The sequence below is a fragment of the Ailuropoda melanoleuca genome, chromosome 12 (assembly GCF_002007445.2).
Source record: "Ailuropoda melanoleuca isolate Jingjing chromosome 12, ASM200744v2, whole genome shotgun sequence".
NCBI classification, from domain to species: Eukaryota; Metazoa; Chordata; class Mammalia; order Carnivora; family Ursidae; genus Ailuropoda; species Ailuropoda melanoleuca.
In genome coordinates this window covers 73,784,515-73,806,534 of record NC_048229.1, presented here as the reverse complement: position 1 = coordinate 73,806,534, position 22,020 = coordinate 73,784,515, and the positions used below count along the sequence as shown (strand labels likewise).

The 22,020-nt window shown below is 42.0% G+C and overlaps 1 long non-coding RNA gene across 1 annotated transcript in view; it reads left to right on the top strand.

Annotated features, from left to right (window-relative positions):
• The window catches only part of LOC117795274, a 64,533-nt gene that overhangs the window by 32,639 nt on the left and 9,874 nt on the right, over positions 1 to 22,020 (top strand). Inside the window, exon 2 of the long non-coding RNA XR_004619190.1 lies at positions 365 to 495. This is a non-coding gene — a long non-coding RNA (uncharacterized LOC117795274). The remainder of the gene's footprint in view (positions 1 to 364; positions 496 to 22,020) is intronic.

Sequence of the window (22,020 nt, the reverse complement as noted above, 5' to 3'; positions counted from 1 at the left end):
GAGGGTGGAGTTTAAAAGTCAGGTTTTAACTGTGGGGGTGATTCAAAAATAGTTAAGTTAAATTAAAAAAAAAAAAAGCGGAACAAGAACAAGCCCTTCCAGTTTCTCCAAATCCTGGACACCTGACACCCAGCCAATGTCAATATTAGCTAAAGAGGTTTGGCCCCTGTTCAGTCTGATCAAAAATAAATTAGGGGGGGGTGCTTATAAACAGGGCTTACAGGACACACACTCACACACACACACACACACACTCCATGAGCAAGGATAAGGATTATAGGCTTTTAATAAATGCTAATTTATTAACAATTTTACATAGAGTTGTTTATGCCAAGATCTGACATTAGCTGATTTGGGATTTCAGCCATTGATCAAGAAGCCAACCTGGTGTGTTCTCCAGATGCCTCATGCCTCCTCTCTCCTCCACATCCACTGCCCTCACCTGATGGCTCCAACCAGCTTCCTCTCAGTGGCTCGATCCAGGCATGGCTCAAGGTAACCCCCACTGTGGGACCTGACACACTCCCTGTACACTGACCCACAGTCTCTCTCACTATTCATCAGATTGCGTTTCTTCACTTGTCTGAAAAGAGCACTGAATGTCTCACATAGAAATTCAGGCAATCAGGGTCTGGATTTTCATTCTTTCCTTTCTCTCTCTCTGGTGGATCTTGGCCCATGATATTTCCAGATCACAAGAGAGAAAGAATGCTTTTCTTCAACTCTGCAAGGGATGCCTTGGGAGCAGTGAGGGAAAAGGAGAACTAAAATCCCAGCCAGTGTTTCTACCAGAAGTTTGAGCACGTGCAACAAGGTCTCCCCGTGTTCCATCGAAGCCAGAATTACCTCCAATGTACAGTCGTGTAGACACAGTGACACCATATTGAGAGCATGGATTTTAGTCTGATGGATCTGTGTTCAGACTTGGCTCCCCTTATTTGCCAATTATGTTTTGGGAGACACGCCCACCTCGACCTTCAGAGTTCAGTTTCCTCATTTGTAAAAGGCCAAGAGCGTTAACTGCTGGACGATTCTGTCATGAAGCATCAAATGGTGGGAATAGGGACCCTGGGTGGCTCAGTCGTTAAGCGTCTGCCTTCGGCTCAGGGTGTGACCCCAGGGTCCTGGGATCGAGCCCCACATTGGGCTCCTCTGCTGGGAGCCTGCTTCTTCCTCTCCCACTCCCCCTGACTGTGTTCTCTCTCTCGCTGGCTGTCTCTCTCTCTGTGTCAAATAAATAAATAAATAAAGTCTTTTAAAAAATGGTGGGAATGGAAGTAAAGTTCTGTGACAGATCCCCACCCAGTTAATCACAGCGCACATCTCTCAGGTCGTTGCGTGTCAGGCACTGTGCTCAACAACTTATGTGCTGTTTTTACTATTACTTTTATGGTAACCTTCCCCTGAGTAAGCTCCAAGAGGAGTGTCCTGAGGGCATAGAAGATACTCAATAAATTTTTGTTACATGCGTGACCAGTTTCATTTAAGCCTCAAAAGAACCGCAGTTAAGTTAGTACTGTAAGTATCCCCTGTTTGTTGGATGGGGAAACTGAGGCACAGGCGGTTAAGTAACTTGTGCAAGACTGTGCCAACTCAAAAGGCCAGGGTGAGGATTCAATGCAGGCACTCCTAGAGCCTTACCCGCCACACTCTCCCAGCTTCTAAATCTTTTTGTGGTGTAGAAGCAATCCCCATGGCCTTCTCTAGTTTTCCTCCCTTCTCTGCCAAATGCTCCTGTGCACGCCCACCCTGACCTTGGCCTCATTGTCCCTAAGACAGAGCCTGGATTTAGCCCTGGTGGGTTTGTGCAGGGCCATCCAACAACATACACTCCCTGAAGTCCCAGGAAAGAGTCCTCTGACACCAAAGCCACGCAGACGAGGAAGCTGAACGTCTTGGGGGGCCCCAGCTTGCTGCCAATGGGTTGTGAGCTTGTTCACAGAGGCTCCACGCCAAGGCTCCAGAAGAAGGGAAACCTCTCCCTGAGACCACTGTCAGGGCCTTTGGGCTCTATTGAGAGGCTCTGTGGAAGTGAGAGTGAGGGCCAGGCTTGGAGGCAGCAGGAGAGGCTGTGCAGAAGGTGGGGGGCGGGGGTGCTGCCTGGGTTCTGCTGCCCCCACCATGCTTTCTCTCCTTGCTCAGGTCCCCAGCAGTGCGCTCCTTCTTTTTTCCTTCCTGCCTGTCTGTCCACTCTCCCTTCATCCTTTCCTCCTTCCCTCCTCTTCACCTTCCTCTCTCTCTCCCTCTTTCCTTTCTTCCTTCCCTCCCTTCTTTCCTCTTTTCCTCCCTCCTTGCTCCCTCCGTCCCTCCCTTTTAATGTCTCTTTTTCTCTCTCATTTTCATTTTCTTTCTTTTTCTAAAAATGAGTTTCCTCTCTTTTCCCATGTCCTTCTGTGCTTCTCTGTCCCTGTCTCCATCTCTCTTCCATTTTTTTCTTTCTCCCCACTCCTCCTTCCCTCTTCCTTTTCTTCCTAAAAATTTGAGGTCTTTTCTCAAAGTCCTCTCATACGGTGGGGGAAAAGGGATTAGAAAAATAAACAGCCAACTATTCTTTTGTCCTCATTCCTCCAGTTGGCAGACTGAGGCAGGGAGAAGGTCAGTCCTCTCACCATGGTTGACAAACTATCCAAACCTACCATGTCACATGTATATGTTTATAGATTTTGTTTCCTTTGAAGATTTGGTTTCCTCTACCTGGAATACACTTCCACTCCCCTTGCACATTTGTCAAACTCTTATTCATCCTTCAAAACCTTTCTTAGGCATCATCTCCTCTGAGATGTATTCTTGGGATGTCACTTCTGGCCCAACAGTGTGATATCTCTGTTTTATGTCATATCTATACTTTGTACCTATGTCTATTGTTGGTCTTGCTATAATTTAATATTTACCCTTCTATAATCACTTTTAAACATACATCAGTGGTGGGAAGAAACTGTCTTATTCACCATACTTTTAACTACAAAGTTTAGTTTGGATTATATCAAAAAATGCTTATTATTTTGTTGAACTGAATCTTTTGCAAAACAGAAGCTTCTTGCATCTATAAAATACTGCAGTCCATCAAAAAAAATAGTTCTATTTGTTAAACCCCTGAACTTGCAAGAGTCTCACTTGCTAATGATAAAATAATTCTCGTTACAGTTTCTTAGTGATTCTTTGAGATTTGTCCACACAGCTTACCAACCGTTACCTGATTCCTTCTTATTCTCTCTTGGTGCACATGTGTTGGGAACCCAAATTTCTTTCTCTATTTGCCTGCAAATAAAATACTCATCCAGGTTATTCTACAAGTTACTTGTATTGACAAGTTAGAAGATGGCGAGACCTCCCTGCCCTGTTATAGATATGTTGATGCCCTTGTTTTCCTGCCCTGGTCCCAGCAGACAATGATGGTTCATTGAAAGTAAAGCCCTTGACTTATTTTTCTGTTTATGGCACCACAGCCAAACTCTGTTGGCCTGTATCAGGGTACACTCTTAGTGACCAGACTGCATCAAGCTTTATGTTACTTAAGATGTCAGTAGCAGACACAGCTCAGGAGAAGAATGAGGGTTGGTTCCAAGACAAACACTCACTGTCTTATCCAGAGGTTCACCAAGAGGTGATGGAGGAAGTCAAGAGCCAAGAATTCTAGTAACAGGTCAGGAAATGGAGTACATGTTGGTTCACGATGATGTCTGTGAAAAAATAATCATTTCCCTTAGGTTCTTATTGGTTGCTGGAGCTTACTGGAGGCAAGGTCATATGGGAAAAAGGCATAGGGCAGGACAGGAGGGATGCTGTCCCTGTGAACCAGCACCTCTGATTGCCATTGTGATGGGAAGGGCAGAGTGTCCACGTCTGTCACCTACTTCTGCCTCCCAGCAGCCTTGTAAACTTTCTTCTCTACAGTTCTTTTAGCACCAACCTGTTTGTCCCCCAGAAACAGGAGCAGTCCCCAGGGGTTCTATAGAGAGGGGATTGAACCACATTTTGTGCTTTGTCCATTACCCTATTTGAATGAAATATGTTATTTGAAAGAATTATTTAAGCCTATTTAAATTGGTCAAAGTGAGAAGATGTGGTTGGGGGGGCGGCAGAGTTGAGTAGGGTGATAAAAATAGAGTTTTATCTGCATTTGGACTGATTTTGAAAAGGTTTTTTAACCATTGCAACTGAATCCTTTCAGAACCCCCCTCCTCACTTTTTTTTTTGTTCACCCGAGTTGCTATGAGAACATGAATCATCTCTTTAGCAGGATGACAGCAAGTGTAGCATTTAGGAGCGGACCCTGATTTTTCTCTGTTTGTTCTTTGCTCTCAACAAGATAAGCTGTTGTTATTTCTTTCTTCTTGAACAAGCACACCATGATTGCTGAAGTGGTAAGAATAATTGGACCAAATAGTCATGCGATTAATGCAAACAGAGAGAATTCATCTGTTTCGAGTACAGTAAATGCACTTCTGAAGATGCAGGAGCTTGCTTTCTCTGTTTATTCTTGGGCTGGGGAACAAATGTTGCTGAGTTCACTGCCACAGATTCCTGTGTTTCTTCCATGGGGTGGAGACCTGAAATGAACTGAGTTAAGGAAGAAATCCGCCCTATCTCAGAAGTGAGTGGGCTTGGAGGGAGGGGCTGCAGGGTGAAAACAGAGGAGATGGCTGCTCTGCCCTCACTTGACACCCTCCTCCCCCGCTGGGGGTAAGAGGACTTCTGCTTTCCTAATGATAGGTTTCAATTCAAAGGGTGACCAACTGAAACAGAAGGGAAATTAGCATTGATTAAATCCTTCAGGTGCTTAGCTCTGCGCTCAAAATTATGTCATTTGGATGCCACAGGCATGAGACAGGTTCCATTGTCCGCATTGGACAGATAAGGACACTGAGATTCAGAAGTCAGTCTCCAAACTCACAAAACCTGTGTGCTGAAGTGCGGGGTTTGAAGCCACATCTTTCTGGCTCAGGGTCGTGGTGGAGGCATGGGCTTTGCGGCCAGCCTGTCCACTTTTGAATCCTGACGCTGTCATGTAGCAATGGTGTGACCTTGAGCAAGGGACTTCACCTCTCAGTATCTCCTTTTTCTCATCTGTAAAAAAAACTGGGGATGATAATAGTACTTATCTAATAGGGCTGTTTCTAGGATTAAGTGAGTTATTACGTGAGAAGAACACAGAATTGTGCCTAGCTGGTAGAACATCCTTGATGCACGCTGGTCACTTTGATTATTCAACGTGCAGGTGCCTTCTCCTGCACAGGAGCGCCTGTAACTCATACCTGTGATTCGCTGCACTGGTGCCATAGCTCATTTGTCTTCATGCAGTCACCCTGGCCCACCCTGGAAAGGTTAGTATCTCTAAAATCCCTTTTTTTCAGGTCTTCTGATAACATTGCTGTGGGGAAAAAGCTTGACTGTTCATCCATTGACTGTGCCCCATTTTCCCCATTAACTTCCCATTGCACTCCCTCCCCACTCTGCAACTGCGTACCTCTCCACTCCCACCTCTGGCACTCAGCTCACCCTCCCTCCTGTCCACAGCCTGTCTGGTCCTTCTCAAGTCTCCTCTCTAGTCCATCATCTCCCAGAAATGGCCCTTGCCACATGAATCCACAGGGACGTCAGCCCCTCAGCAGCTCCGGGAGCCCATACTGTTGGTGGTGCTCAGTGTTCCATGTTCATGAATTCCTGTCTCCTCACAGCAGGCGCAAGGGAGGAGACCAGGGTGATCGTACTGCACTACCACTGTTTGTTGCCTTCTCTTCCACAGTGATGTGCAAAGGGTGCCGTGGTTCCAGAAGCCCAGGAGACTTGCAAGGTCACTGCAGCAAGAGAAATCTGCATCTTGAAGGGTCAGCTAAAGTTTGGCACATAGAAAAGTAGAACGAAGGAATTTTAGGCAGAGGGAAATGTTTGTGCAACATTATGGAAGCGTGAGAATCAACAGGGATGCCAAAGTCTGGGTTTTAACAGATGATAGAGGACAGTATGGAGAGATGCTGACTGTTCTCAGTGGCAAGGGGCAGCACACGTGATTCTTCTTCTTGGCTCTCACCCCACCTCTCCCCTTCCCCATGTCTCTGGAATCTGGCTTCAACCCTGAGCTTGATTCTTCTTTCAGTTTGATAAATGCTTTCACCATTTTGCTTAATTGTCTGCTTCTAGTATTTATTAAACAGAAAGAAGATTAAATCCAATTAAATAAATGAAGCACCTCACACTGATTTTGACCGAGAGAGTGCCGTCCATTCTTGTTTGTGTTTGAAGCAAGGAATCCACTGGGAGCTATTTCGCCATACATGGCTGCTCTGTCCTGGCTTGGAGAATGTGTTCTGCCCTTCTGCTAGAAGTCCTGTAAATCCAGTTTCTCTTCTGGAATTGCCAAAGTACGTGGCAAAGGGGAAATAACTAGCACTGTCTGGGTGTCCCCCAAATGCCAGATGCTCAGCAACCATTAGCCAGTTAAGCTCTAGCATAACCCTGTGGATTAGGAGTTGCTTTCCTCATCTGATAAGTGGGAAAAGGAAGCTCAGAAAAATAGGGTGCATTTCCAGTTTCATAAAGCCTGTGAATTGTGGGGAATAACAGAGGACGTCAGGGCTCTGCCTCTATACATTTTGTGTGTGCACTAACCTAACCATCAGCTGCTGGCACCGGCCTCCCTCCCGCAACTCACCTACAGGGAAGGGCCCTTTGCCTCTCACTCCCAGCAGGAGAACTCTAGTGCTGCTTTCCATTCTACACAAGCTCCAAGGTCCAGGGGGAGTGAGCCCCAGTTACCTACAGTGGTCCCTCACTTGATAACTGATTTTTATTATTCTACTTGCTGCCTTTCCTTCCCTGCCTCCCCTCCCTACTCTCCTGCCAGCCTGTCCAGGAATTACCCCCCAGTACTATCTCCAAAATCCTTGCCTCAGGGACTGCCTCTGATATTTGCACAGAGATCTATCTGGCTGTGAAACTACAGCCTTCACGCGGTGTCATGCTGTAGAGACCTCTCGTGAAGGATTTCATTGGGACAGGATAGCAGTGGGATAGTGGAACCCACTAGAGGAGTGACAAACGGGTTTTGCCTCAGGGATCATCTATGAGTGATCAGTGGGGTCTTCCTGGAAGCCTTCTAGAGGGTGAGTTTGAGACCCATAGGAGTGACATCTGGACATAGTGTGTGGTGGTGTGTGTGTGCCCAAGGGAGGGAAGAGGAGCAAGTGTGGTGGTATTTGCTTCCTGGGCCTTGCTGCTCCTTCTCTGCGTGTTTGTATATTAGGCTCCTTCTGTGAGGAAGCCTGCCAGACGGAGACCAGGGCCGCGTACAGGCCGGCTTGCGAGCTCTCAGGGTCAGTAGTAATAAGGTGCGAACGGCACAGGGTTGAACAGCAACTCAGAAACTCTGAGGTCCAGTGTTGATAAAAATGCTCTTTGCACAAGTCACTTTTCCCTATCTTGCCTCTTTTTGTGACTGAAGGCATTAAGAACAACTGCTGGAATTTTTGCTGAAGAGTTCTTCCTCCTCCACATGCCATCAGTCCGTCACCTCAAGATTATAGTTTTTTTTTAAGGGTACAGTGTCTTTTTTTATCGAGGGGTTAATTTTCACACTTTAGCAGACTTTTGTTTTTTAGGGGGCATCTGTCTCCCTTCTAAACTTCTTCTTTTGGTTAATACACCCCAATGTCCTTCAGAGGATCCAGTTTCTCCCCTGCTCTCTGTATATGTCTTGAGCTCCAGGAATGGCTCTGTGCTGTACTTCTGGCTAATTAGGGCATGGCATTTTCCAGTCACTGTGATTTGTTTGGGGATGAGAACAAGATCCAAATTACAGACCTCTGGGCCATTGCTGGCCAACTGTGACTCTGGAGAGGGGCAGATCTGCCCCCTCTCGCTCCTCAGTGGTTCAATGCAGAGGAAAGAAAGTAAGGAAATTGATAAAGAAGAATTGAGTCTGAAAAGTCACTATGTTATCCCCTTGATCAAGCTAGGCCTGAAGCTAATCCTATTCTTGGAATTTTCATTTGAATGAGCCCAAATATTCCTTTTTTATTTTAATAAGTTTGGGTTGGACTTCCTATCTCTTGCAAACAAAAAATATCTAATTTATGGATAGAAGATTTTGCTGAGAGTCATTACCATGTTATACCCACATTGACTCTTACAATCCACAGGACTTCTTTTTGGTTCAGCAAATAGGAAAAATGGGCTCCCCAAATTAGAGCCGCTCACCTCACCCCACCTACATATCTCTACCCATCCCTGCTCATGACTGGGCCCTTCCCTGCCCCAAACACAAAGAAAACTGACTTAAATGTCTTTTATATCTCAAGCAGTAGACATTTATTATGGCCATAAAATGATTTCCCGGAGACTCCAGCCAGGCATGAGGCCTTTGTGTTCTGAATTTACCAATTTGCTAAAATAATCATCTTCACATTTGCTGTTAATAATCTTGCTTCAGGCTGTTACAACCAAATGGTTGGTCACTTCCAGTAATGGCCAATTTTTCAGAGATTATTGCTAAAATGATTAGGCACATCGTGATTTCCCAGGGCACATGCTTTGGAGCTGCTCCATTAGCAAATAAAAAGCCTTCTGGGCCGATTGGGAACGTGGGGGATGCTTATCTGAAAAGGTAAATATATGTCATCATATCTATTGTTTTTCCTTAGCTAAGTCCTAACTTTACATTACTTCTTGCCCATTATTGTCTCATTATTTAGTCACTAGACAGACTGCTTCTTTCCTTGCTCTAACCTCTTCATTGTAGCTGATGGGCTGGGAAACAATTTACAGTAAACCAGATGAATCAATAAGGGAATGTCCATTCTTGAGGTCCTCAGATGAGCCAGGCCCTGGCCTAGAAATTTTGCACAATATCTCATTTAATTCTCACAGCAGAGTCTTAGTTCCAGTTTATATGCGGGAGGAGACTGAGACGCAGAGAGATTAATTCACTTATTGCATATCATCCAGCTAGTAAATGCATGCCTGCATTTGAATCCAGTGTTCTTCCCATTGTACCAGGAAGCCTGCTTTTCTCATTCGGCTCCACTCACCCAGGTTCCCTCTTGCGCCAGCGCCAACCATGGCACCTGGCAGCCCAGCCCCAAGGTGGAGACAGGTTAGGACTCTGGCAAGCAGAGTATGGGGAACCATAGCAATAGCTGTCCTGGTTTGCATGTGGCTGCCTAGTTCACACCCAATGCCAGTGTGTCTGCTGCAAACCCTGGGCTTTCAGCCCCAGCTCCTGCAGCTGGAGAAACTAGGTGACGGGGAGTTTATGGAGAGCAATCTAGGCGAAACCTGACCTGAGAAATACTTTTATCTTCCAACATAAAGGGAAGAAAGTGTCTTCTCATTGCAGTTGTAGTAGGCATTTTGCAGAAGGAATCCACAGATCCTCAGCTGAGAGTAGAAAAAAATCACACCTTGATCCTCTCCTTTGGCATTGCTTGAGTGCATGCAGGACACAAATACCAGCATGTTAGGGAAAACATGAAAAGGTGGAGGCAGATGTTGTCTGGTCTTTATAGACTGAATAGGAATTGGGGAAAGCTGGCCAGTTTCTGCAGTTAAAACATTACCTATGACACCAGGAAATGGCCATTTTAAGATTTTATTTTTTTAAGTAAGCTCTACCCCCAACATGGGGCTCAAACTCACAACCCTGAGATCAAGGGTCACAGGCTCTACCAACTGAGCCAGCCAGGTGCCACAGGAAATGGCCACTATAAAATGGATCAATGTGAGCATTCGAAAGAGATCCTTACATGACACAGAAACTTGCTGATGAGAGGGAAGAAGACCTCACCTGAATGAGAGCAGACACATCTCTAGCCACACCTGGCAAAATGTTTGACCAACAAGTGAAAGCTTTGGTAGCTATTAGGGCGGCATTGTTCTTTTCTAGGTTTTATATCCTTGCAGTGTTTTAATATCTTTAATTTTTCAGTTGTTTATTTTTTATGACAAAACTATTACTTGTTTGCCTCAAAAAGGAATTGCAGGAACCTTTCTTAACATGACAGACCCTGTCCACCAAAAATGAGCATCAGGGACATCTGGCTGGCTTAGTCAGTAGAGTATGCGATTCGATCTCAGGGTCATGAGTTCTAGCCCCATGTTGCGGGTAGAGATAATTAAAAAAAAATTTTTTTTAAAAATCAACATCAAATGTCAACCTTTAATAGTATAATGGTAGAGGCATTTAAATTAACTTCTTTGTGAAGTTATGCCACGAAAATTTTAAGGTTGATTTGTTTCTCTAGACAGATGAGCTCTCAGAGACCCAAGTTCAAAGAGTCTCTGCATGTCTTGCAAAGGGGACATACCTGAAACAGATGGACTTTCTGGTATAATCAGTCTCTGTCCCAGTGACCATGTTTGATGGATCAGGAAACAGGTGCCCTAATAAAAGGGATCCTCACAGAGATGATTTCTTCACGAGGTAGTAGCTTTTTGCAACTGCATTCAGGTTTAAAACATGAGAAGAAGAAAAAGTATGTGCCACAATAGTGCTTCTGCTCCAGGATAATGAAGCAAACTATTTGTAAGAAAGAAGGGACAAAAGCATGAGAATTGAGGAAGCCGGGATGGGGAAAGAGCTTCGACTGTACTTGCGTCTTGGTGATTTGCTGGACATTGAAAGTGTTAGTCAGCCCCTTGTCTTTTTCTTTGAACTCCTCACAGTCTCTTGAAGTCAGCTGACATAGTGAATAAGTCTGTTCTAAACCAGAAACAAACTGTAAGCAAGTGATGACTAGGATTTATTTTCAAGGAGTGTTCCTCCAAGTGGGATTTTGCAACTGCCTAATGCAGAATTACTTTGCAAATCAGAAACTCAAGGGCCGGGACTGAGAAAAGGTCCTCATGAACAAGCTCTGAGGTAATACTATATCCACTAAAGTTTGAAAATAACTGGCCGAAGTCCTCCCCTCTGGCTATAATGTCATGCTTTGGTGCCCAGTTCTGCCATGAGTCTCTTGACTGGATTATCGGAAAGCAGTTTCCATTTCTTCTTTTTCTCTTCAGCCATGAGAACTGCTAAATGAAGCTAGGAAAAATGATGATCACTACGAGAAGAGACATTCTTCAAGTGGACGTGGCTAGTCTCAGATATGCTGGTTTGGGTCATATCTCTGTTTTCCTTGTTTATGCAGCCAGATAAACCACATACCTTTCTGAGACCAGGTTCTCACCAATGTTTGGGTGGCTGAATAGGGATGAGTCACTGAGTGCAGCTGGCGAAACTGTTTGGGGTTTGCATGCATCAAGATTCACTACCTCCTCCTCACCATGAGCCTGCTTCCAGATCTTAGGCTGGGATTTGTCATGAGCTCCAACCACAAAGGAAAGCCCACCTCTTCTGTCCTTTGTGGAAGGCAGTATCTTCAGTCGTCACCTGAGACGTGCCAGAGACTCTGAGACAAAGTCTGAATTGATGTCTGGAGCTGGGTTTTGTGTGAATTAGGAGCTTCCCTGACTACAGTAGAGCTTGCCAAGTGAGTCATTACACTTGGTGTCACCATAGACTTTCAAAACTCAGGTAAAAGTAAAACCACTTCCCAAGAGATGGAAAACATTTTCAGATTTTGTTCACCTCCTGGCACACTGAAAACAAAACTGACCTAAGTGAGATCACAGCGAACTACAAAGCCTGAACAAATTTTAAGGATTACCATTAAGTCAAGAAGCTTTCTCACGAATTCTTTCTATTTGTTCTTGAAGCTAATCCCATGAGATAAGCAGGGCAGGGATGATCCCTGTTTCACAGAGGTGTGAAGGAAGCAACCAGTATGCAAAGGGTCAAATCCCCTGTAGTGGTGGCAGAGTCCTCTGATCTTCAGTTCCAAGTACAATAATAGTGCATGATGGAAAACGGGAGAGAATCACACTCGGAGCCTGGATTTGAATCCTGGCTCTGCCACTCACTGGCTAACTGACTCTGGAGCATTTCCATAATCTCTCTGGGTCCTCAGCTTTTTCTCTCATGTAGTGACTATAATATCTTTATCACAGGGTAATTGGAAAGTTAGATAAGGTTATTTTAAAAGGACCCAGTATAGTAGACATACAGTAAATTAAAGCACCTTCCTTCTCATTCATGCATTCATTTTCATTCATCACATATGTGCTGGGTATCTACTATGTCCCAGGAATTATACTATGTCTGGGGGACGGAGGAGTTGACAGAATGCACTTGGTTCCTGACCTCAGGGAACATATTGTCCATCCCCCACTGCCTCAAGTCAGAACCTGTAGAGCCCTGCACAAGCTTGTTCCTGAACTTCAGCAAGCACACCCCGCTCACTCCTGCTCACTCTTCCTCTATGCCATGACCACTGCAGAGATACCATCCAGGCTGTACTTCCTTCTCTTACTCTTCACATGGCTATCCCTTTTCCTTCTTCATCCTCATCGTCCATTCTTACAGCATCCCATTCTATTTCTTCAGAGCACTTGTCCCAGACTTTATAATTACCTATTGATATATCTGTATTCTTGTGTGTCTTCTGACAGAAAACCATGAATTCCACGCAGTATATATTTACCCTTGACCTATCACATGATCTAGAACACATTATAAAGTCAGTAGAAAGGGGAAAAAATGCATGGATTTTTGAATAAACAGTTCTGAAAGTAAATTATTGAAATTATATTTACGTATGCAAGACATTGTAGTTCAGCATATCCTAGCTGGTTCTTTGATGAAAATAAGCTTATGAGCTTGTGATTCATTCATTCATTCATTCGTTTATTGAATCAATCAAAGTTGTAATGGTTTATAGTCTAAGGAACCATAAATCTGGGTGGTGTATACCATGCACAGTGCTTCTCCAGCTGTTAACTTATCCATGACAGATATCACTAGACAATTTGACTCTTTTCTTGCCTTCGAGCAGAGAAGCAGATGCTTCTAGTAGATAACTCCAGTGGTCACAGTGGGCCTTTACAAGCCCTTGCTCCAAGGCTTAGAGACAACTGATGTCTCTAGAAGTATCTGCACAACATTGGTCTTGTGCCCAGCCCTCCTTCAACCCTAGGCATCCTCTTGACCCAGCAACTTCCTCAGTCATGAGGACATCACTGGTTTGTGAGTGAGTCTTGATTACCAGAATGTGCAGCATAGTGATGAAGTTACTGGGATAGAGACAATGCAGACTCTTTAAAAAAGTGGTTCCCACCTCCTTCCCCATTCATCTTTATTTCCAAGCATGCTGGTGTGAGATGGGAGATTTTTCTCCTGGTCCGTTTGTAAATTTAGAAAACAAAGTTCTTTGTTTATGAGGCCCAGATCTTACCTTCAGCATCACACTGTAACCCCTCTATATCCAACCAGAACACAGAAGCTTTGCAGATTTCCGTTCTCAACTCATGTTCTTTCTCAGTGCCTCAGCACCCAGACCCTTATCTTAAAGATTTCTCTGCTCCAAACATCCCAGCCCATCTCCTGTGTGTAGCTTCCTAGCTGGCTGCAAGTCATAATTTCTCATTTTTTGTGAAACTTCATTTTCCCTGAAACCTCCAAGCTTTTCCTTCTATCCACCAACTCAGTCTTTCCCCTTCCTGTAGAGCAATAATTTGCAATGAGGGTTGATTTTGCCCTTCATGGGACATTTGGTAATATTTTTGGAGACATTTTTGTTTGTCACCACTGGGGGAAGGGAAGTGGATGTGCTGCTGGCCTCTGATGGGTAGAGGTTAGGGATGCTGAATGTCCTACAATGCATAGGTCAGCCCTGAAACAAAGGACTATCTGGCCCCAAAAGTCAGTAGTGCTGAGGTTGAGAAACCTTGCTCTACAGTGGTACCAACATCCTTCGTGGCATTTTGAGGTCTCCCTAAAAATCCGACCATAATTAGCACATTCCACAGCACATCTTCAAACCAAGTCCATTTCTTTTCAGTTCTTTGACTCCAGCTGGCATAAGGGAATCGCATGATGTAAATGAGAGTTCCTCAAGTGTGCCTCCACCTTTCCTCTCTAGATGTGACAATACTACCTCAGAGGGGGCAGTGTAAGAATCCTGTAAGAAAATAAAGATGTTTTCCTAGCCAGCTCCGTCCCACAGATGGGGTGTGATAAACGGGAGGTGTTCTTGCTGCTTTGTTGTTAGGACCATCTTATCATTGTTATTCTCTCCCTGTAATAGCTACCTTTGACCCAAGGTCTCTGCACAAGGCTATGTCTGCTCCCCTCTTCTTGTATTTCTGGTCATTGCCTTGGGAACCTTCGTTATTCTTTGATACCTCTTACCAACTCCAAACTTGTGGGGGGGAAAGTGAATTTAATTTCCTGTAGCTATTTGTTTCCTGTAGCTGTGAATACCTTTGGCTCAGACTCAAGCTTGCATCTGAGAGTTTCCGTTTCTAAACCGTGAGTCACTTAGCAAAAGGGCAGGGTAAACATGTGACACCGCAGGACTCTTGACAATGATGGACCATATCTTGGCCCCAGGACTCTTTGAGCATGGTGCTGTTGCCCCATCATAGACCTAACCACTGTCCCAGCACTGGCAGCCCATTCGCACCAACACATACCACCTTCTACCTAGAGGGGATGAGCAAAATTTTAGGATTCACATTAAGCTTACCAGACACATGTTGTGGACACATCAGAATAATTTTTCAAACCTTTTTTATTTCATACAGGTTCACCAGGTACATATCACTGGTATCTCAGAGCCATGGAAAAGATGTTTTATTGAAGTATATTATATATTCTGAAAAGTACAAAGATCGTGTATGCACAGCTGAAAGACTTTTAAACAAAAGAATATAACCATGGGCTCATAACCCAGATCAGAAAAAAGACATTCGTTAGTTCCCTAGAAGCCTCGTTATGTCTCCGTCAGTGACCTCCTTCCCAAAGGTCACCAATGTCCTGATTTCTTTAATGATAGTTCAGTGTCACTTGTTTTTGAAATTTATCTAACCAATATTATATGGGATGCACATTTGCCTATTCTTTTTTTTTTTTGCTGAATATTTGAAATTCAACTCTCTTGATAGGCATAGCAGAAATTATTTGTTTTCACTATTATCTGTGATTAATTTGAAAGTATATACCATGATGTATTTGTCTGTTCTATTCTTAATGGGCACTTGGATTTTTTTCCAGGGTTAGCTTTTATGTAGTGATCCCATGGACCCTCTCATCACTGTCTCTTGCACACGTACATTCCCTTGGGTTTATAAACAGGAGCAGAATTGCTCCATCATAGAAGTATATGGCCTGAGGAGATGCAGCCAGTTTCCCAAAGTGGTTGTATTAGCTGACTCTCCCACTAACAGTGCAGGTGAGTTCTAATAGCATGACATCTTTGCACACTTTGACACTGTCCATTACATTTTTTTTTCATTTTAGCCATTCTTTTTGACATGTAGTGCTATATCATTGTGGTTTTAGTTTGCATTTCTCTGATGACTAATGGAACTGAACGTCTGTTCATATGCATATTATCCATTTGGTTACCGCTTTTGTAAAATGCCTGTTCAAGTCTTTTGCCCACTTTTCTATTGGGTTTTCAGTCTTTTTTGATTTATAGAATTTCATGATATATTCTGGGTAAGAGCTCTTTGGTGGTTATATATCGATCATCTGCCTATGTAACTACCTGCCTATCTCCTATTTAATCTGTCTACCTGTCTATCTGCTATTATGCCACTCCATGTCTTATCCTTTCACTAAGTTAATGGTGTCTTTGGATGAACAGACATTCTTTATTTTAAAGAAAGTCAATTTATCAATTATTTTCTCTAAGGTTATTGATATGTCTATCCAGTTTAGTACTTTCTTATCTTAAGATCATGAAGATATGCTTTTTTATATATTCTAGAAACTTCACTGTTTTTTTTACATGTAGTCTGACAATCCACCTGGAATTAATATTTATATACAGTGTGAGGTGAGAATCAGAATTTCACTTTTTTGATTAATTGATCCAGTGCCATTTATTAACAAACTATAATTTGCTCCACTACACTATTATTTTATATAACATAATAATATAATAAATCAATTGACCATATATATGTGACTCTGTTTCTAACTATTATGTTTCATGGATCCATTTTCTTATCCTTTTATCAATAACTCTGTAGTTTTAATTATTATATATTTAGGATTAGTCTGGATGTCTTGTAGAATAAATCTTTAGCTTTGTTCTTTGTTAGGGTTGTTCTGACTATTTTGGGCCCTTTATATTTCCATATAAATTACAGATTCAGCTTGTTAATCTCCATAATCTCTGTTGGGATTTTGACTGGGATTACATTGAATCTATAGGTCAATTTGGGGAAAATTAATATATTACCAACATCTTTTTCATCCTTTTACTTTCAATATTTAATGACTCCTCATAGCTCTATCTCTTATAAGTAGCATGAAATATTTTTCTGGTTTGACAATCTTTATATTTTAATTTAGATGCTTGAAAATCCATTCCATTTATATTTAATGCAATTACTGATATGTAATTACATTACATTTATATCTGAGTTTTGATTTGCTTTTCTGCAATTGGTTTTTCATTCTTCTTACCTGTTTATTCTCTTTTTTCTTTCTTCCCTCCTTTTGGGTTAATCAGACATTTCTCAATTATCTATTCCTATAGGCTTGTTAATTATACATTATTTTTCCCTTAGTGATCACATAAGAGATTAAAGCATTCATCATTTACTGATTAGAGTCTAATATAAATAAGTAGAATTTATCAATTCGCAGAAAGCATGAAGAAGTTTGAATGCTTTAACTCCATTTATTCTCTCACACGTGATGTGTTACTGTCGTCATTTATGTTAATTGACACAAGACATTACTGTCATTTTATACAGTTAATATTATTTGAGAATGATGTGTGTACTTACCCTTTCCATTGTTTTTTACTCCTATATGCATTTCTGATCTTCCATCTAGGTTTATATTTCTTCTACCTGAAACACTCCTTGCAATTGTTCTGCTAATGGTGAATTTTCTCAGTATGCATTTTCTGGAAATGTCTTAATTTTTTTGCTTTACATTTTTTTTTTAAAGATTTTATTTATTTATTTGACAGAGATAGAGACAGCTAGCGAGAGAGGGAACACAAGCAGGGGGAGTGGGAGAGGAAGAAGCAGGCTCATAGCATAGGAGCCTGATGTGGGGCTTGAACCCATAACGCCAGGATCACGCCCTGAGCTGAAGGCAGACGCTTAACCGCTGTGCCACCCAGGCGCCCCTGCTTTACATTTTAAAGATATTCTTGCTTGGGAAAGGATTGAAGGTTAGCCATTATTTTCTTGCTATTTTTTAAAAGATTTATTTATTTATTAAAGAGAGAGAGTGGTGGGGAGGGCAGAAGGAGAGGGAGAGAGAGTCTCAAGCAGACTCCACACTGAATATGGAGCCCGATGCTGGGCTCAAGCCCATGACCCCAAGATCATAACCTGAGCCAAAGCCAAGTGTCAGACAGTAAACCAACTGAGTCATCCAGATGCCACTTCTTGCTATTTTTTAAATAGTGTCATCTCACCATCTTTCAGATTCCATCTTCTCAGTTGAGAAGTCTGCTATGATGGTCTGAAGATAATGTCTCTTTATCTCTGCAGGCTTTAAAATATTTTTCTTTGTGTTTGTTGATATCATAAATGAAATTGTTTTCGTAATTTCATTCTTGGATTGCTTATTACTAGCATGTACGAGTACAACTGATCCTTTATATTGATTTTGTTTTCTGCAATTTTGCTGAATTTGTTGGTTCTAACAGTTTCTTGGTGGCTTCTTTGGGATTTTCTATATATAAGATGATGTCATCTACAAATAGAGATATTTCTTTTCTATTTCTTTCTTTCCAATTGGATGCCTTTTTCTTTTCTTGCCTATTTGCCCTGGTTAGAACTTCCAGTACAATGTTGAATAAAAGTGGTGAGCACAGACAACCTTGTCTTGTTCCTGGTCTTAGGGGGGAAGCTTTCAGTCTCTCACTCTTATGTATGAGGCTAGCTGTGAGTTTGTCATAGTCACCCTTTCCTAGTTGAAGGAATTCATTTTTCTTCTTAGATTGTTTAGTATTTTTATAATGAATGGTGTTCGATTTTGTCAAATACTTTTTCTGTATCAACTGAGATGATCTTGGGCTTTTTTTCTCCCCTTATTCTATAAACATAGTGTGTTACATTGATTGATTTCCACTTTCAAACCATCCTTGCATTCTTGGGATAAATCCCACTTGGTCATGGTGTGTAATCCTTTTAATCTGCTGGATTTGACTTTAGTATTTTGTTGAGGTCTCTTTATGTTTGGATTTTTGAAATAGTTTTGCTATGATATGCCTTGTTTAATTTTTCTTTGTATGTATCTTCCTTGGGTTTGGTAAGGGTTTTTTTAAATTTTATATTATGGCTTAAAGTCTTTCATCACTTTTGGAAAACTCATAACTCTTGTCTCTTCCTATATTTCTTTTTCCTCTTTCTGTCTTCCCCTTCCCTTTTGGTCTCCAGTTGCACATATATTAGACCTATTTCCCATGCCTCATAGTTCTCTTCTGCTTTTTAGGTAGTTTTCATCCTTTATACTATCCACATTTCAGCCCAGATGGTTTTAGCTAACTTCTTGTTTCTTCCAGTCACTCTCTTCCTCTGTGTCTAAATTGTTGATAAACTTATTTCCTGAGTTCTTAATTTTAGCCATCATATTTTTCAGTTTTAGCATTTCCATTGTATTCTTTCTAAAATCTTTTGTCCTGTGAAATTTTTTATCTTGTCATGGTCATCTTAAAAATCTGACAGCTTCAGGGGCGCCTGGGTGGCACAGCGGTTAAGAGTCTGCCTTCGGCTCAGGGCGTGATCCCGGCATTATGGGGTCGAGCCCCACATCAGGCTCCTCCGCTATGAGCCTGCTTCTTCCTCTCCCACTCCCCCTGCTTGTGTTCCCTCTCTCGCTGGCTGTCTCTGTCAAATAAATAAATAAAATCCTTAAAAAAAATAAAAATAAAAATCTGACAGCTTCAGTGTTTACCCCATCTTTATTCTGCTCCTTTTGTTCATTTTTTGGACTCATTTTTTAGTCCTATTTCTTGTTCTTGCTGATAATTTTTTATTGAGCATTAGACACAAACATTGTATTTGAAAAATTATAGAAAGTGTAGATGAGCCTTCAGCTTCTGGTAGGTACTTAGAGTAGGACTGAGTTGTTTCAAGCTTGGGATTCAACCTGGGAAAGATCGAGTCTGTTTGCTCTTTGTGTTACATAAAGAGTGTATTTCCCTCAGAGTCCTGACAGAGAGATTGGTGGTGTGTTACCTTTGCTCAGCCTCTTTGTTGGAAACTGAACTCCAAATTTCATCTCCCCAGGACCACAAAATACCTGAAAGCTCTGTTTGCCTCTTCAGATTACTGCTTGCTATTTCTTGGTCTTTCTAGTTTAAGAATAGGTGAATGCCTCCTGGGGAGTCATAGCTCAGACCTTTAGGCTTTTCCTCTCTGCTTCTCTTTGTAAGATTTTGGCCCCTCAAGTGTTGGCTACCTAAGAAGTCTAATCTTCACTTTCTCTCTTTCTTACCCCATAAGACTCTGAAAAACTCTGTTAAGCACCTTTGCTGCTCAGAATCTGTCACAATTTGGCTTCTTACTCTCTATGCCCAGGATTCTTAGACATTGGTAAATGTCCTGAATGAACATACTGTATAGAGTGTTGTACTAGCCTCAGTGAGTTTTTCTTCACTTTGGACCTTGGCCCCAGTTGTTTTGGCTGCCTTGATAACTTTTTGGTTGTATTTAGGTTTTCTAGTCATTCTTGGGGAGAGTTCTGTTTACTACAGGTTAGTCTGCTATCACAGCAAGGAAAGCCTCTCCAGGGCTACTTTGGACTGTGTACTGTAAACGTGAGAGGACTCACCAGGTAAAATGAGTGATCCCTTCTCCACAAAGAGTGTTTAGGGAACCTTCCTTTACTTCTACTTCTGAGGATACCCATCCTCAGGTCCTTATTGTGTCCTACTTACCAGTCTCTCCACCCCAAGCCTGTTTTCCAAAAAGACCCTCAAGCTTTGGACCAGAGTATCAGGCTACACTGAAAGTATGAAGTAATAGTATGTAGTAATGTTTTAAAATATATAGTCCTTATCTATCTATTGGAGATTCATACTGAAACATTTAGAGATTAGGTGATGAATACCTTTTCCTCACAAGGAAACTCTTGTTCCCCTTTCTGTCCTTTTTTTTTTTACTGTATCTACGTGAAAAGGTGGTTATTGTGATAATCATTGCACAATATGTGTAAATTGAACATCAAGCTGCATGCCTTAAACTTATACAGTGATGTATGTCAATTATTTCTCAGTAAAACTGGGAAAAAAATGACATGACAAGTACCTAAAATTTGCTTTAAAATAATCCAGCAAGGAGTTCCAGTGTGAAGAGGAGATTTGCCACATGTTCATATTTGTTAAAGCTGAGTTATAGGTATGCAATGGTTCATTATACTGTTCTGTGTCAGAGGGTTTGGATATTTCCATAATGAAAAAAAAATTAGACATGTAAAAAGAGTCACCCCCTACAGAATAAAAATCAGAATTTCTAGGCTATTATACAAAGGCCCATCTACCCTTTGCACTCCCTGTCATGCCATGCTATAGTTCCTTATAAAGGCTGTTGTATTTGCTTATGACATTTCTTACCTAATATTATTTAAAAAAATAATTTAAAAATAAAAATAATTTTAAAAATTGTTTTTACTATTATTAAGATAGTGATTTTTTTAAAAAAAGATTTTATTTATTTGAGAGAGAGTGAGAGCGCAAGCATGAGTAGGGGAGGAGCAGAGGAAGAGGGAGATAAAGAGGCAGACTTCCCACTGAGCATGGAGCCAGACTTGTAGCTCAATCCCAGGACCCTGAGATCACGACCTGAGCCAAAGTCACACAGTTAACTGACTGAGCCATGCAGGCACCCCTAAGAGTCATTTTTTTAAAAGATTTTTTATTTATTTATTTGACAGAGATAGAGACAGCCAGCGAGAGAGGGAACACAAGCAGGGGAGCAGGAGAGGAAGAAGCAGGCTCATAGCGGAGGAGCCTGATGTGGGGCTCGATCCCATAATGCTGGGATCACACCCTGAGCCGAAGGCAGACGCTTAACCGCTGTGCCACCCAGGCACCCCGAGATAGTGATTTTCAAAAGAGTTTGAAGGAGAATTTACAAGCAGTTGAAGGAGAGACCCCTGAGAAGTTTTCCAAACTGCCAAATTACATAAAGGTACAAATAAGCTGGTGATGGGTGGTAAGGAGGGCACGTATTGCATGGTGCACTGGGTGTTATACGCAACTAATGAAGCATCGAACTTTGCATCGGAATCCGGGGATGTACTGTATGGTGACTAACATAATATAATAATAAAATAAAATTAAAATTAAAAAAATAAAATAAAGGTACAAATAAGCACCCTCAAGCCCTCCATGTTATTATTATATCCATATTATAAAACCAGCGCCATTAAAACTACCACTAATTTTCACTGCCTGCCATATGCAAAGCATCATGCCAGATGCTTTACCTGGGTTACTACAGTCACTCCCCAAGAACTCTGAGATGATTATTATGTATTATTCCTTTGTACAGGTGTAGAAACTGAGGTTCAAAAAGTCTAAGTAGCAAGAAGCAAGGTAACAGCTACTAAGTGGCAACCTCAGATGGCTGAGATGGCTGACACCAGGGCCCCCTACCTAATTAATGAAACAGTGCTTCTCAAACTTGAGCCTCTATCAGAATCATCTGGAGGGCTTGTTAAAACACGTAGCTGAGCCTTACCTCTCAAGTTTCTGACTCAGTCGGTCTGGAGCAGGGCCCAAGAATTTGCATTTTAATAAATTCCCAGGTGATGCTGATGTTGCGTGTTTAGGGATCACACTTGGAGAAATGTTGCACTAGAGTGCATTATTTTAGGGAAGCAGTAATATGATTTGTTCCCCTCAGATATGCAAGTTAATATTGGTGGTTCCTTTTAGGTGCTGGGGAGACCCTGCTGTGTAGAGTGTAGAAAAAATGACCCATGGCTTTGATTTCTTTTACTAG